Below are 11,461 nucleotides of genomic sequence, written 5' to 3'. Positions count from 1 at the left end.
CTGGCCCGAGCCTGAGCCGGCGGCGGCAGTGGCAGCAGCAACAACAGCGGCCCTGAAACAGTCCGCCGCCTCGCCATGCCTGCTAGCCTCGCGTTCTTGCCCGTGCTGCCGCCGAGAAGCCAGGGAGTGGGCTCCGGCTCCGTGTCTCTGCCCCACATGGCTAGCAAGGTGTTGCGTCTCCCTGCGCTGAGCTCTCAGGTTAGACGCTGATGATGCTGCCGTATATTCCTCTCAGGTTAGACTATGAAGAGGCGCCAGTGAGGACAGTGTTCCCAACCCAGAAACTCTCCACTTTTAGATTCACTGACTGTCATCACATAAGGTATAAACAGCTTTACATCAACTCTCAGTGCAGCAGTGGGGCAGACTATGACTGTAAGGAGCATGCTTTAAATAGACTTTTATAGCTTTTAATTTATCAAAGAAAAAAATTAGCACACTTTGTGGCAGCCAGTGAAGAAATTTATTCATTAGGAAGGCATTGGTTTCCTGTCATTAAAACTACATCATGTCCTTTTCTATTAAACTTGAACTGGGGGCAGTAAGAAGTCACTAAAAGGAAATGAAGAGGTTTTTTGACAGTGCTCTCATGCAATGTATGCCAACAAACATAGTTCATATTAACAAGCTTCCAATTAGCATGTTTTCTTCATCAAGGAGGAAGGCAAAGAGAGAGAGAGAGGGAGGGAGGGAGGGAGGGAGACAGGACAATAGAAAGATGAAAAGAAGGAAAGAGGGAAGGAGAGAAAAGAGAGAGAAGGGAAGGAAAGGACAGGGAGGGAGGGATGGAAAGAAAGAAAGAGAGAAGGAAGGAAGGAGGAAGGAGAAAGAAAAAGGAGAAAGGAGTGAGGGAGAAGGACAAAATAAAGACAGAAGGGAAACAGGAGCAGCCAGCCCCAAAGAGCAAGCCCGTTAAAGGAAGAAAAGAGGAAAAGAAAAAGAAAACAGAAAGAAGGGAGTGAGAAGAGGTGGAAGAAAGGAAGGAAAGGAGAGAGAGGGAGAGAGAAGGAAGGGAGGAAAGAGGGGGAGAGAGGGGGAAAAAGGAAAGGAGAGCGAGAGGGAGGGAGAAGGAAATAATGGGGAGAGAGAGAGAGAAGAAAGGAAGGGAAGAGGGAAAGAAAGAAAAAAGAAGGGAAGGATAAGAGGGGGAAGAAAGGAAGGAAAAGAAAAAGAAGGAGAGGGAGAGAAAAGGAAGGAATGAAAGAGAGAGAGAGAGAGAGAGAGAGAGAAAGGAAAGGAGGGCGAGAGAGAGGGAGAAGGAAGAAAGGGGGGGAACGGAACTAGCGCCCGTTATTTTAACGGGCTTAAAAATACTAGTCTATAATAAATGTGGTGAAAATGCCCCCTAGTGTTCAAACTCTGCCACTTCGGCTCTAGGAAGTCCGGGCTCTCTTACCAGAGCAACCCTTGGTCTTGACGGTGCATTTCAGGAGCCCGCCCTGTTATCCATTAAAACAGTTATCTGGTCTTGCTCACATCCTATTTTGTCCTTTAAACTCTGTGGCAATTGCTCGGCACTCTGCCAGCCAATCAACATTTCGCACCGCTTGCAATGGAGGAGGAGTCTGATGGCTGCAAGGTCTAGCCAATGGGCGGGGGAAGAGGGTGGGCTGCTTTGAGATTGCTTGGCCGCCCTGGCAATCAAAGGTTCCTCGCCCGCTGGGTGGAGAGGTGGTTGGCTGGCCCTTGTGGCAATCGGGACTCTGTCTGCACCGTAGCTAGAAAGGCGTTGCTAACTGCCAGAAGTGGGTAGGCAACCAGGACTCCTTGTAGCTGGCTAAGGAGGCGGGAGGCTTCCTGATTGGCACTGGGGCCAGCCAGTCAAGACCCTGGACCTGGGGCTGCTGCAGGGAGACTAGTTTGCAACTGAATTCAATTCGGTTTCAAAGTTAAGTTGTGCATTTTCTCCAAGGATCAAGTGCAAATGTCTAGCAGGCTGATTCCAGAGCTGCACACAATTGTAGTTTAGGTCTACGGTGAAGCAAAACCTTGCTCTTGCTCTTGCCAGGGAATAATCTTTCTAAGCTTAATTCTGAATAATAGCTCATTCTAATCTGCGCTAGGGGGAGGAGAACCACCTCCTTCCTGCCCGTCCCTCGGATTCCACGGCTAAACAAACACAGAACCGCCCAGCAAGCCTTGGCTGGCTCTCAACCTTCCCTAGAGGAACTGGTCTGCTGGGGAAATGGCTACGCGTCTGTTCGAGGGCAAAGACCACGCTGCTGTCTATCAGAAATACCGGTTCTCGCCTCGGGAGACCCTCCAAGAGTGGTCTTCTCGTACCTGGAGAAAAAGGTAAGGGGTATTGCCAGGCCCGATTCCAAAAGAAGGCACAAAGGGTGTGGGTGGGAAGCTGCAGGTAGTTTGGCTACCAGTCAGGGCAACTCTGAGGGTAACGGAATCAGGCATGTTGCCACTTTTTTCCAATGACCATAGCCGTAAGACTTCCAAGCTGATATACACATGTGAGTGGGCACAGACAAGAGGACATTTACAGTAAGGTCATCTTTTTTATTATTACAAAACCCTGGATTATAGTGTCTGAAACATTGCAAAATACACCAGTAACAGAATCAGAAATAGCTGTAAATGCTGATTCCGTTACCGATTTATCTTGCGCATGTCAGGCCCTATAACAGTTAAGGAATTTTGTAAAAAATATGGCCATATAGTAGGTAGGTTTGAAAATTTTCTATGACTGTAGACATAAGCAAAAGTGGCAACGTACCTGATTCTGTTACCCTTGGAATTGCCCTCAAGGAGCCTGTAGGTATCTTGCAGGAAACTGGAAAAGCTAGGGCCTGGGGGAGCCTGTGTCCTCTCCTAACTTTATGATGGGGAGTGGGACTTATAGTATTACCTACTTGGACTCCCTACTAATTTGGCTGAGGAGAAATGGAGCATTGGAGAGTTTTAAAAGGGCTGAACATATATTTCTTTGCTGTAAAATCTTTACAATAGCCCTGTAAGACAGGGATAGTAATATCAGCCCATACAGCAGATGGGGAAGGGTCCAGCCAGGGTTTCTATGGCTGTGGCAGAAACTGTGTGGTGTGGTCACAGGGCCTTGTGTAGTACTTCAGCTGCTCACATATAGGAGCAAACTGGCTCCCAATCTTCACTCCCCTTCTTGCAGCAGTTAGAATGTCCATGAACATTCTATGCTGTCACAGCTGCTTGACCAATGACAGGGAGAGGGTATAAGCATCAAACAGCTGATTTCTCGCTATTAGGAAAAGGCTTCTATATGGAACACAGAAGGCAATGATCCTGGAAAAGAATCGGTGGAACGCTTGCTTTGAGATGAGTTACCCTCTTTCCTCAGGACGCAAAGTCCTTTCACCTGGCGGTGGACGTGGGATGTGGCTCTGGCCAATGCACTCAGATGCTAGCGAAGCGTTTCGAGAAGGTGGTCGGAACAGACATAAGCGAAGCTCAGATCGAGGAGGCCAAGGAGGCTGGCCATCCTTCAAATATCTCCTATTTGTAAGTAAAGTGAGCCCCTCAAAGGCTGACCAGTAGGTTTTAAGTATTTTAGAATGCCTGTAGTGTGTGTGTGTGTGTGTGTGTGTGTGTGTGTGTGTGTGTGTACTGGGCACACCCTAATACTGAATGAGCCTGAATTAAATTCTTCATTCTAATTGCAAGACCCTGTGAAGATATGCCAGGTGTTTGCGTATCCCAGAATGCACTGTGCTTCGGGCAACTATCTAAGATAAGGTTGTATGCAAGCAGACCTTGAATGTTAAATTCCTTCCCTATCAGGGAGGGTTGGAAGAATCTTGCAGGATTGAGCAAAGTTTCATCCAGCCCAGAATCCTGCTTCCCACCACCAGAGGCCTCTGGGACCCCCACAATTATTGGTGGTGATAGAGCTCCAAAATTTGACTGCTGGGAAAATCAGTTGGAGAAGCTTCCCTTAAAGCAGGTAGGAATGATTCCGTTCCCGTCTTCTCATCCAGGGTGTCCCCTGCCGAGACGCTGCCCTTTGAGGACAACTCCGTGGACCTCCTCACGGCCTTCACTGCAGTCCACTGGTTTGACACGGCCCCTTTCATGAAGGAAGTGGACCGCGTCCTCCAGCTGTCGGGTTGCGTGGTCTTCAGCTCCTACACCCTTGACGTGAAACTGCACTACAAGGACTGCACTGAGAAGCTGTCGGAGATCTACAAGAAGGTGAGCCAACAAAGCAACGTTCCTGACGATTGTGGCCGTCGACAACTTTAGCTGGCCATCTTTCTAAATTTAAAAGCCCTCAGTTCTTGGTCTTGTAAGGAGGTGTTCCAGCCCTTGATTATGGGGGCTGTTCTTTGCTGCACCTCTCGCCGCTCCAATCTTCTGTCAGTTGAGGGTTGCAAGTGCTATGTTGCCACCAAATTCATAAACATAACCATAGAAACATAGGAAGCTGCCATATACTGAGTCAGACCATAGGTCCATCTAGCTCAGTATTGTCTACACAGACTGGCAGTGGCTTCTCCACTCTGAGCTCCTCGGAGGAAAAGCGAGATACAGATATAGGTACACACACCATCTAAAACACAGCATGAACAGACAGGGGTAGAGGGAATTTAACCCTTCTCCTGGCCCCACTTTAGCGCTGAAACTGTTTTGCCCCAGTTGACTTTCTGCCCATGAACTCCAGAAGTAATCCTCCTACACGAGAAAAGCAGCAGGGAAGAAGCTATTTGGGGAGGGAGGGGTCAGATCCCCTCTCACCCATCCCTACTATATGAATTCGGCATGATCAGAGTTGGGTTATACTTAAATATTGTTTCTTTTATGGAGTTTGAAATATTTGAACTGTTTCATAGCATGTGCCGAGGTCTCGCCCCATAAACCGACAGTCAAAATTCGATGCTAGTCATGTAGCCAGAATGCTTAGTCTTTTCTCTTGGTTTAAAAATGAAGTTCAGTCTTGCTAACTCAAAGAGCAACGTGCTGATCTGCTTCAGCCGTCCTCTGCCATATCAGCAAGAGCATTAGTCCATGTCCTTTGCTGCACACAAGTCCTTCTCAGCTTCAGCACTTCCCTTTTCCATCTTACTATTATTTATTTATTTATTCATTCATTCATTCATTCATTCTTCTTTACACAGACAGGTGTTATTGACTGGTTTGTTTTATCCAGACATCGAGTCCTTCCCAAGGACCTCGGATGCCAGAATTTTATCATCAGTACAGTTGGTTATTATAGATATCGTCGCAGAAAATAGGCTGTTCCCAGTAAAGCTGCTTTTTGTAATTGGCTAATGGTGATTTCTGTGGCCCCTCTGGTGTTGAGGTGCTCTTCAAGGTCTTTTGGGACTGCACCCAGGGCGCCAATGACCACTGGGATTATTTTGGTCTTTTTCTGCCAAAGCCTTTCAATTTCAATTGAAATTGAATTATTATTATTATTAATTCATTTTCTATACTGCCCTTCCAAAAATGGCTCAGGGCAGTTTACACAGAGAAATAATAAATAAATTAAGGGCATCTTTACTGGAGAGCTTTCTCATCTTAAACTTAGCTTTTGTTTTTTAAAAATTAAATAACTGGATTGGTTTGCTTTGATCACATTAACCCTTGGACTGCGACAGCCTGTTCATACGATGCTGAGTACTTACTGCTCAGTACTTGTGTTTATTCCGACTACGCATTTGCCCCTTCACTGCAATTTTCTTCTCACAGCATTTGATTTGAAGGGGAAATAGTAGCATCGTGTGAACAAACTGAGTTCGCAAAGGAGTTTGGGGAAAGGAGTATAGCCTGCTGTTAATACTGAAAAGCGAGTGGGTGCCAATCTATAGGTTGCAGGAGGGCACCAGAACCCCTAGCACCGGCTCTGGAGGGTTGGTGAGCCGCTCTTGTGGTGGTGAGGATGAACTGCTGCCTCTGCTAAGCAGGGTTTGTCTTGGTTAGTATTTGGGTGGGTGAGCACTGTCTACTGTAAGAGATTTCCCTCAAGGGATGGGGCCGTAATATTATGGGAGAGCATCTGCTTGCCTGAAGAGGTTCTTGGGTTCCATCCCAGGCATCTCCAGGTAGGGCTGGGAAAGATGCCTTGGAGAAGCTGCTGCCAGTCAGTGTTGACAATACTGAGCTAGATGGACCAAGGGCTTGACTCTGTAGAAGGCGGTGTGTGTGTGTGTGGTAGGGGGAATGTTCTGCATGCTCCGTCCAGGGAAATTCTTCAAAATATGGGCGGGTTATGTTGAATTTCTATTGCTAGTCTTCACTTTCTCTGCAGTGTGTCGAACGCCTCCTTCCCTACGTAGATGAAAAAGTCAAACGTCTTCTGGATGACTACAAAATGATTTCTGATGCCTTGCCATTCCAGGACAAGGAGAGGTGAGTCGCATCCTTCTGAGCAGTGGCAAAATCAGACAGTGCTGTGGCAGAGACCAGTGTCGGGCTGGATCCAGACATTTGGCGCTCTTGCATAGAAAAGGAAAACCATGATGATTGGGGGGCTGGAGTACCTTCCTATTGAGCAGGGCTGCATGACCAGCTCTTGCCGGGTGACGACTCCCATTAATCCCAGCCGCAGTGCTCAATAAGTCAAGGATGATGGGAACTGTAGTCCAACAGGAACTGGAGGGCCCAAGTTGTGCAGCCCTGCTTTTGAGGAAAGGAAACAGCATTTAGGGCTTCCTAGTTCTTCTTTTCTTTTTTTTGCAAGGGCGAGGACAACTAAGGGGGCAGGAGACCTGATGGAGGCTTACCAAATTACAACTACAGGAGAACATTATACACATATTCTATATTCAGTTTTTGTGCATTCACAGGTGTCTAACTGACACCCAGTTTCATTATCCGCAGTCACGAAAGGGTTAAAACCCACATCTGTGGTTCCTAGAGAGGCCAGAAGTGACTGCAGAGGCCATTTCTGGCTGCCATTTTGTCCACAGGAGCCATTTTGTGTCCCAGTTCAGCGCCCCCCCCCCCCCATTTTAAAAAAAATCAATGATTTTTGGGACCATTTGGGTGCATTGCTGAATGCCAGGGCACTTGATTTGGCCCATTTTTGTAGGGTTTTTTACGTCTGGGAACCTATCCCCTGCATACCCGTAGACTGAATGACCCGTTATCCGCAGTAATATGTGGGAACAGAACCCGCACGGAGAGTGAGGTCCACGTCTATCAAAGGATAGATTTCTATCCCCTTCTCAATATTGGGACTTGGGGGTCCCTCAGTGAAACTGTTAGGACATTTAGGGCCAGAGTGTCACGGGGATTCCCAGACGTTGTTGGCTTCAACTCCAATCAGCCCCAGCTGAAATGGTCTTGGGCTGGGGATACTGGGAACCGCTTACAGGGAACATGGCTAGGGAGCTGAAATGTGTCTTCCATACAGTGCTTCTTGAACTGGTTTGGCACAGTATGTGGTGATAACTGCTGGTGTAGATCAGGTGGCTTCATAAGAGGATTAGATGTGCCCGTGGAAGGAGAGGTCTACCCAGGGGCATTAGTCACCATGGTGAAATGGAACCTTCATATACAGAGGCAGTGTATCTGAATACCCACTGATGGGTAGCAACCGGCAGGGAAGGGGCTTCTGAATGAAACGGAGGCATCCTTTTCCTTTCCAGGATCACGGATATTATTGATAAAGTTCCCATGAGTGTTGCTGCTGTGATGGGATACATCCAGTCATTTTCTGCATACCAAATTTTCCAGAAAGCCCAGCCTGAGGTTGCCAAATCTCTCATAGAAGACACGGAAAAGAGGTGAGCATCGGTTCAATGGAGCAAGCCTAACTGGGAAGGACCAGGGCACCATCGCTGTGTTTCTTGGGTCCGAAACATCCAAAGCATCTCTGCAACATGGCCCCCAGTTAAATGTTGTTTTACTTGAAGTAGGATTTATCAATGGCTATTAGTTTACAAAGAGATGGAATCTCCTCGTACAGAAGCAGTAGGGGGGGATATTCATTCATTCATTCAATTTCTATACCGCCCTTCCAAAAATGGCTCAGGGCAGTTTACACAGAGAAATAACAAACAAATAAGATGGAACCCTGTCCCCAAGGGGCTCAGAATCTAAAAAGAAACACAACAGACCCCAGCAAGAGTCACTGGAGGTACTGTGCTGGGGGTGGAGAGGGCCAGTTACTCTTCCACTGCTCAAGAAAGAGAATCACCACGTGAAAAGGTGCCTCTTTGCCAAGTTAGCAGGGGTTTGTGCCTTGCTTCAGGGCTTTCTGGTTCCCCACTGTAGGGAGCAGGATGCCGGGCTGGGCTAGGTCCCAGAAGGCTCTTCTGGATGCCTCGGGGCATATCTGCATGGCAAATGTGGGCTTAACACAAATTCCTTCATTCTGTGGGACTCATTGCTGCAGGACTGTTGCTTTAAACCAGGGTTAGGCAACCTTGGCACTCCAGCTACTGAACTCAAATCCTCCTCAGCCTTGGCTATAATTGTGGCTGAGGGTGATGGGAGTTGGAGTTCAACAGCTGGAGTCCAAGGTTGTCTACCCCTGCTTTTCCCTCCATGGAGGAGATATCTTCTGTTACGAGCAAGAATTGTCCCCTTTGTTGACCAGGGTCTAGCTTGGCTTGCATTTGGATGGGAGACAACATGTGAGGACATGGTTTAGCTATGCTCCTGAGAGGATGGGGCTGTAGTTCACTGATGGAGTGTCTGCTTTGCATGCAGAAGCTCCCGGGTTCAGTCCCTGGCAGCATTGCCAGAGAGGGCTGCGGGAGACTCCTGCCTGGAATCTTTGAGAGCTGTTGCCAGTCAGTGTAGGCAATGGTCTTGCGGTCACAAGCATGACTTGTCCCCTTAGCTAAGCAGGGACTGCCCTGGTTGCACATGAAAGGGAGACTAGAAGTGTGATCACTGTAAGATAGTCCCCTGAGGGGATGGAGCCACTCTGGGAAGAGCATCTGGGTTCCAAGTTCCCTCCCTGGCAGCATCTCCAAGATCGGGCTGAGAGAGACTCCTGCCTGCAACCTGGGAGAAGCTGCTGCCAGTCTGTGAAGACAATACTGAGCTAGATGGACCAAGGGTCTGACTCAGTATATGGCAGCTTCCTATGTTCCTAGAGGCACTCTACCATTGATACTTGGAGGAACAGCTGTGGAATGCTTCCCTCAGGGAGCTTCTGCTGCTGATCAATCACTCACAACACGGAGTGAACCCTTCCTCTGCCCTGACTTTTCAGGCAGTATTAGACCCTTTTTGAGCTCTGCTGGCCAGATTCCTTTTGATCTGTTATTCTATCTTTAATTATTTTGATGCTCTAAGCTGTTCACAGAAGCTGTAAACCTGAAAGGCAGCACAGAAATGTGACTTAGGTGTATAACTTAATAATATTAAATAATTAATAATAATAATAATTAATAATAATTTTAAAAAACAACCACCAGATAATGAGATTCTTGGGGGCGTTGGGTTTGGCAGTTCGTGGTGCTAGATGGACCTTCATGGAGGACAGGTCTCCTGAGGGCTACTAGTCCTGATGGTAAGGTAGGCTCCCTCCATGGTCAGCCGGGATGCCTCTGAATTCCAGCGGCAGGAGAGGAGGCATGCCTTCGTCCCTCTCCTGTGGGCTTCCCAGAGGCATCTGGTGGGCCACTGTGGGGAATAGGGTGCTAGACTCGATAGGATTGGAGCCTGATCCAGGAGGCCTCTCCTCCTGACCTGCTCTGATTATTCCTCTGCAGCATAAAACTGGGGTCTGAAACGAAATCCAACATGCTTCTGCTTTCTTCTCTTCTTGGTCTAGGCTCCTGGAGACCATGGAAGTATCCTCGCCTGATACCCACCTGGAGCTGTGGATGCGCTACGTTTGCGTCCTGGGCCGCAAGAGTGCCTGAAAGCAATTATCTGTCCAGACACACAAGATGCCTTGATGTACTTTTCTGTTCTCAGATTGACAGTATGAATAAAGATTACCGAAGCACTACAGTGGAAATGATTACTACAACAAATGGGTTTCCTCTACGTGGTTCCAAAGCCCCCTGAAACATTCATAGGAAGCTGCCATATACTGAGTCAGACCATTGGTCCATCTAGCTCAGTATTGTCTTCACAGACTGGCAGCGGCTTCTCCAAGGTTGCAGGCAGGAGTCTCTCTCAGCCCTTTCTTGGAGATGCTGTCAGGGAGGGAACTTGGAACTTTCTACTCTTCCCAGAGCAGCTCCATCCCCTGAGGGGAATCTCTTACGGTGCTCACACCTCTAGTCTCCCATGCAGATGCAACCAGGGCAGACCCTGCTTAGCTAAGGGGACAAGTCATGCTTGCTGCCACAAGACTCTTCTTATTCATCAGATTTTATTAACAACACTCTTTTTGGGGGAATATGGGAGTCCATGCTATATCTTAAGCCATGGGAGTTAGCTGGCTTTAGGAATACAAGAAGCTGCCATTGGTAGAGTCAATCCCTTGGTCTGTCCAGCTTGGTATTTGTCTAATCTGACTGGCAGCAGCTCTGAGGTTTCAGGCAGGAGTCTCTCTCAGCGCTAGCCAGAGATGCTGCCAGGGCCTGAACCTGAGACCTGTATGCAGATGCTCATCCACTGAGCGACAGCTCCATCCAAGAGGAACAACTTGCAGTCTTGACATGTAGTCAGCCACTGAAATGCAAACCCTGCTTATCAAAGGGGACAACTCATGCTTGCTGGCATAAGACTGGCTCTCCTCCTTGGATTAAGATCTTGGTTCATAGGAAGCTGCCATATACTGAGTCAGACCCTTGGTCTATCAAGCTCAGTATTGTCTACCAGACTGGCAGTGGCTTCTCCAAGGTTGCAGGCAGGAATCTCTCTCAGCCCTATCTTGGAGAAGCTGCCAGGGAGGGAATTTGGATCCTAGATGCTCTTCCCAGAGTGGCCCCATTATCCCATAAAGGGAATATCTTGCAGTGCTCACACATCAAGTCTCCCATTCAAATACAACCAGGGCGGACCCTGTTTAGCTCCCACAATCAATCAATCCCACAAGATCAGGTTCACTTGGCTTGAAATGCCTGAGGTAGCCAACCTAGGGCTCTCTAAGCCTAGCCTACCTCACAAGGCTGTTGAACTGATAAAAGGGTGGGTGTGAGGAAAACTATGGATGCCCCCTTGGAGGAAGGAATGTGTGAGTACCTTCTGAGTTGGACCCTTAGTCCGTCTAGGTCAGGATAGTCCACCCTGACAAGATGAGGCTGCTGCAATGCCTCTGTTTCTAAAGTCACTGCTTGAAACTCAAGTATGTAGTACACCGCTCTGGGCTCCTTGGAGGAAGTGCGGGATATAAATGTAAAATAATAATAATAATAATAATAATAATAATAATAATAATAATAATAATAATAATAATACCTTTATAGAGTTATTTATGCTGGTCTGGTAACCTTTTATTAACTTTAATATTCAACAAGGTCATCATTTATTTTCAAGATTAGGGTTTTATTTGTAGTTTTGTACACTTACTGTCATTATTCTTGAACTTTGGCTACTGGAGAGTGTAAAATTTTTTCTCTTTCCT

At 47.5% G+C, this 11,461-nt stretch overlaps 1 pseudogene; it reads left to right on the top strand.

Moving 5' to 3' along the window:
• The first annotated feature begins 1,770 nt into the window (after positions 1 to 1,770).
• Positions 1,771 to 9,895, top strand: LOC128335854 (putative methyltransferase DDB_G0268948; annotated as a pseudogene).
• Positions 9,896 to 11,461: the final 1,566 nt, after the last annotated feature.

This window comes from Hemicordylus capensis, chromosome 12 (assembly GCF_027244095.1).
Source record: "Hemicordylus capensis ecotype Gifberg chromosome 12, rHemCap1.1.pri, whole genome shotgun sequence".
In the NCBI taxonomy this organism is placed as follows: Eukaryota; Metazoa; Chordata; class Lepidosauria; order Squamata; family Cordylidae; genus Hemicordylus; species Hemicordylus capensis.
This window is presented reverse-complemented; position numbering and strand designations above follow the sequence as displayed.